Raw genomic sequence first — 6,257 nt, 5'->3', positions numbered from 1 at the left:
TACAGCAATTGAGTAAACTATAATAGATGGTATAGAGATCCACTTCTGGGGCCTACTTGGTGTGTGCTAGGGCTGAGACTTAAGCAATTCACGTGCATAAGGCCATTTTGGGCGTTCAACACCAGGTTTGGATCCATTTCTGGCGTTGAACTCCAACTTTTAATCCTTTTCTGGCGCTGGACGCCAGAATTGGGCAGAGAACTGGCGTTGAACGCCAGTTTACGTCATCTATCCTTGAGCAAAGTATGGACTATTATATATTGCTGGAAAGCCCTGGATATCTACTTTCCAACGCAATTGGAAGCGCGCCATTTCGAGTTCTGTAGCTCCAGAAAATCCACTTTGAGAGCAGGGAGGTCAGAATCCAACAGCATCAGCAGTCCTTTTTCAGCCTAAATCAAATTTTTGCTCAGCTCCCTCAATTTCAGCCAGAAAAATACCTGAAATTATAGAAAAATACACAACTCATAGTAAAGTCCAGAAATATGAATTTTTCCTAAAAAATAATGGAAATAAACTAAAAACTAACTAAAACATACTAAAAACTATATGAAATTAACCCCAAAAAGCATATAAAATATCCGCTCATCACAACACCAAACTTAAACTGTTGCTTGTCCTCAAGCAACTAGACAAATAAAATAGAAGACTAATAAGTTGAGAAGCAATAATATCTCAGAGTTTTTGAGTGAAGCTCAAATTCTAATTAGATAAGCGGGACTAGTAGCTTTTTGCTTCTGAACAGTTTTGGCATCTCACTTTATCCATTGAAGCTCCGAGTGATTGGTATCTATAGGAACTTAGAATTCAGATAGTGTTATTGATTATCCTATTTCAGTGTGATGATTCTTGAACACAGCTATTTTATGAGTCTTGGCCGTGGCCCTAAGCACTTTGTTTTCCAGTATTACCACCGGATACATAAATGCCACAGACACATAATTGGGTGAACCTTTTAGATTGTGACTCAGCTTTGCTAAAGTCCCCAATTAGAGGTGTCCAGAGTTCTTAAGCACACTCTTCTTTTTGCCTTGGACCTTGACTTTAACCGCTCAGTCTCAAGTTTTCACTTGATACCTTCACGCCACAAGCACATGGTTAGGGACAGCTTGGTTTAGCCGCTTAGACCAGGATTTTATTCCTTTAGGCCCTCCTATCCACTGATGCTCAAAGCCTTGGGATCCTTTTTATTTGCCCTTGCCTTTTGGTTTTAAGAGCTTTTGGCTTTTTCTGCTTGCTTTTTCTTTTTCTTTCTAAAATTTTTTTTTCGCCTATTTTAATATACATATATATATTTTTTTTTTCTGCAAGCTTTGTTCTTTGCTGCTTTTTCTTGCTTCAAGAATCATTTTTATGATTTTTCAGATTATCAATAACATGTCTCATGTTCATCATTCTTTCAAGAGCCAACATATTTAACAGTCTTAAACAACAAATTCAAAAGACATATGCACTGTTCAAGCATTCATTCAGAAGACAGAAAGCATTGCCACCACATTTAACTAATTAGAATTTCTCTTATTAAAACTCGAAATTTTATTGCCTCTTATTCAAAAGATCTACTACTTTATTCATGTTTGCTGATGATGAGAAAAATAAACTATAGCTTAATTGGAGATAAAATCAAAATAGATACTAATTACTACTAATGATCATGTAATGAAGACACAAACATAGATAAGCACTTAACATAGAGAAAACGAAAAACAGAGAAAGTAAGAACAAGGAACGAGTCCACCTTAGTGATGATGGCATTTCCTTCTTGAGGCACCAATGATGTTCTTGAGCTCTTTTATGTCTCTTCCTTGCCTTTGTGGCTTGATTCCTAGTGATTTTTGGTATTTCTATCCTCAGTTGCTTCCAATAATTATGTGGAGGGAAGTGCATCCCCTGAGGTATCTCAGGGATCTCTTGATTTGCAGCCACATGTTCTACCACTGAGCTATAGATCCTTCACATAATTGTTTTACCACACCAAACTTAGAATGTTGCTCGCCCTCGAGCAAAAGAAGAAGGAATAGATGAAGAAGAAGATGTGGGGAAAAAAATAGGATTATGAGGAGGGAAGGTGGGGATCCTGTGGGGCCCACAGATCTTGAAATGATCCTGTGAGGTCCACAGATCTTGAGGTGTCAAGGCATTTACATCCCTGCACCAATTTAGGCATGCAAAATGCCCTTGCACACAACTCTGGGCGTTCAGCGCCAGGTTGGTGCCCATTTTGGGCGTTCAACGCCCATTTACTAGCCATTTCTGGCGTTGAACGCCAGAACCATGCTTGTTCTGGGCGTTCAGCGCCAGGATGTTGCCCATTTTGGGCGTTCAGCGCCAGAACCATGCTCTGTTCTGGCGTTGAACGCCAGACAGGTGCTTCCTCCAGGGTGTGATTTTTCTTCTGCTATTTTTGATTCCGTTTTCAATTTTTAATATTTATTTTGTGACTCCACATGATCATGAACCTAATAAAACATGAAAAACCATGAAAATAAATAAAAATTGGGTTGCCTCCCAACAAGCGCTTCTTTAATGTCCTTAGCTAGACCTTGCTGAGCTTTTAATCTAGCTTCAACCTTGAGCACTCTTGCTCAACATTGCCTTCAAGATAGTGCTTGATTCTCTGTCCATTAACAATGAACTTCTTGTCAGAGTCAATATCTTGAAGCTCTACATAACCATATGGTGATACGCTTGTAATCACGTATGGTCCCCTCCACCGGGATTTCAATTTCCCGGGGAATAGCCTGAGTCTAGAGTTGAACAGCAGAACCTTCTGTCCTGGTTCAAAGATTCTAGATGACAGCTTTCTGTCATGCCACTTTTTTTATTTCTCTTTATAAAGCTTGGCATTTTCGAAAGCTGTGAATCTGAACTCTTCTAGCTCATTTAGCTGGAGCAATCTTTTTTCTCCTGCTAATTTGGCATTAAAGTTTAGGAATCTGGTTGCCCAGTAGGCCTTATGTTCCAGTTCCACGGGCAGGTGACATGCCTTACCATACACCAGTTGGTATGGAGAGGTCCCTATAGGGGTCTTGAATGCTGTTCTGTAAGCCCACAGAGCATCATCCAAGCTCCGTGCCCAATCCTTTCTACGGGTATTTACTGTCCGTTCTAGGATTCTCTTTAATTCTCTGTTAGAGACTTCAGCTTGCCCATTAGTTTGTGGATGATATGGAGTAGCCACCTTGTGGCGAATTCCATACCGAACCATGGCAGAGTAAAGCTGTTTATTGCAGAAATGAGTGCCCCCATCACTGATTAGTACTCTAGGGACACCAAATCTGCTAAAGATATGTTTCTGGAGGAACTTCAGCACTGTCTTAGTATCATTGGTGGGTGTGGCAATGGCCTCAACCCATTTTGATACATAGTCAACTGCTACCAGAATATAAGTGTTTGAGTATGATGGTGGGAAAGGTCCCATGAAGTCAATTCCCCATACGTCAAACAACTCAATTTCCAAGATTCCTTGTTGAGGCATGGCGTAACCATGAGGCAGATTACCAGCTCTTTGGCAACTGTCACAGTTACGTACAAACTCTCGGGAATCTTTATAGAGTGTGGGCCAATAGAAGCCACATTGGAGGACCTTGATTGCTGTTCGCTCACCTCTGAAATGGCCTCCATATTGAGATCCATGGCAATGCCATAGGATCATCTGCGCCTCTTCTCTAGGCACACACCTACGGATTATTCCGTCTGCACATCTCTTAAAGAGATAGGGTTCATCCCACAAGTAATATTTTGCATCAGTAATTAATTTCTTCTTTTGTATCCTGTTGTACTCCTTGGATATGAACCTTGCAGCTTTATAGTTTGCAATATCGGCAAACCATGGTGCTTCCTGAATGGCAAATAAATGCTCATCAGGAAACGTCTCAGAGATCTCAAGAAAGGGGAGGGACGTCCCTTCCACTGGCTCTATCCGGGACAGATGATCAGCCACTTGGTTCTCTGTCCCTTTTCTGTCTCTTATTTCTATATCAAACTCTTGCAGAAGCAATACCCATCTGATGAGCCTGGGTTTTGAATCCTGCTTTGTGAGTAGATATTTAAGAGCAGCATGGTCAGTATACACAATCACTTTTGATCCTACTAAGTATGATCTGAACTTGTCAATGGCGTAAACCACTGCAAGTAATTCTTTTTCTGTGGTTGTGTAATTTTTCTAGGCATCATTTAGAACGCGACTGGCATAATAAATGACATGCAGAAGCTTGTCATGCCTCTGTCCCAATACTGCACCAATGGCATGATCACTGGCATCACACATTAGCTCAAATGGTAACGTCCAGTCTGGTGCAGAAATGACTGGTGCTGTGACCAGCTTAGCTTTTAGTGTTTCAAACGCCTGCAGGCACTCTGTGTCAAACACAAATGGCGTGTCAGCAGCTAGCAGATTGCTTAGAGGTTTTGCGATTTTTGAAAAATCCTTTATAAACCGTCTATAAAATCCTGCATGCCCCAGAAAGCTTCTGATTGCCTTAACATTGGCAGGTGGTGGTAATTTTTCAATTACCTCTATTTTTGCTTGATCCACCTCTATTCCCTTGTTTGAGATTTTATGCCCAAGGACAATTCCTTCAGTCACCATGAAGTGACACTTTTTCCAGTTTAAAACTAGGTTGGTCTCTTGGCATCTTTTCAGAACAAGTTTCAGGTGATCAAGACAGGAGCTGAATGAGTCTCCATATACTGAGAAGTCATCCATGAAGACTTCCAAAAATTTTTTCACCATATCAAAGAAAATAGAGAGCATGCATCTCTGGAAGGTTTCAGGCGCATTACATAGCCCAAATGGCATCCTTCTATAAGCAAACACTCCGGATGGACATGTGAATGCTGATTTCTCTTGATCCTGGGGATCTACTGCAATCTGGTTATAGCCTGAGTAGCCATCCAAAAAGCAGTAATAATCATGACCTGCTAGTCTTTCTAGCATCTGGTCTATGAATGGTAAAGGAAAATGATCCTTTCTGGTGGCTGTATTGAGCCTTCTATAGTCAATACACATGCGCCACCCTGTAACTGTTCTTGTAGGAACCAGTTCATTTTTTTCATTATGAATCACTGTCATGCCTCCCTTTTTTGGGACGACTTGGACAGGGCTCACCCAGGGGCTATCAGAAATAGGATAAATAATCCCAGCCTCTAGTAGTTTGGTGACCTCTTTCTGCACTACTTCTTTCATGGCTGGATTTAGCCGCCTCTGTGGTTGAACCACTGGTTTGGCATCATCCTCCAATAAGATTTTGTGCATGCATCTAGCTGGGCTTATGCCCTTAAGGTCACCTATGGACCACCCAAGAGCTGTCTTGTGTGTCCTTAGCACTTGAATAAGTGCCTCCTCTTCCTGTGAATTTAAAGCAGAGCTTATGATCACTGGAAAAGTGTCACCTTCTCCCAGAAACGCGTATTTCAAGGATGGTGGTAATGGCTTGAGCTCGGGTTTAGGAGGTTTTTCCTCTTCCAGAAGAAATTTCAGAGGCTCTTTCATGTCCTCTGAATCCTCTAAATCAGGCTGAACATCTTTAAAGATGTTTTCCAACTCTGATTCAAGACTCTCAGCCATGTTGATCTCTTCTACCAAAGAGTCAATAAGATCAACTTTTATGCAGTCTTTTGATGTGTCTGGATGCTGCATGGCTTTGACAGCGTTCAACTTGAATTCATCATCATTGACTCTTAGGATTATTTCCCCCTGTTGGACGTCAATGAGGGATCGTCCAGTTGCTAGGAAGGGTCTTCCTAGAATGAGGGTAGCACTCTTGTGCTCCTCCATTTCCAGCACAACAAAGTCAGTGGGAAAGGCGAATGGCCCAACTCTAACAATCATGTCTTCAATCACGCCTGATGGGTATTTAGTAGAACCATCAGCAAGTTGGAGACACATCCGGGTTGGTTTAACTTCTTCAGTTAAGCCAACCTTTCTGATAGTGGATGCAGGTATTAGGTTGATGCTTGCCCCAAGATCGCATAAAGCTGTCTTGGTGCAATTACCTTCTAATATGCATGGTATCAGAAAACTCCCAGGGTCTTTAAGCTTTTCAGGAAAGCTTTTCAGAATGACTGCACTGCATTCTTCAGTGAGGAGAACTCTTTCTGTTTCTCTCCAATCCTTCTTATGACTCAAGATCTCTTTCATGAACTTGGCATAAGAAGGTATTTGCTCAAGTGCTTCTGCAAATGGAATCTTTATTTCAAGAGTCCTGAGATAATCTGCAAAGCGAGCAAATTGCTTATCCTGCTCCTCTTTCCGG

This window comes from Arachis hypogaea, chromosome 13 (genome assembly GCF_003086295.3).
Source record: "Arachis hypogaea cultivar Tifrunner chromosome 13, arahy.Tifrunner.gnm2.J5K5, whole genome shotgun sequence".
NCBI classification, from domain to species: domain Eukaryota; kingdom Viridiplantae; phylum Streptophyta; class Magnoliopsida; order Fabales; family Fabaceae; genus Arachis; species Arachis hypogaea.
The sequence above is the reverse complement of the archived record's forward strand: the minus strand, read 5'-3'. Positions refer to the sequence as shown.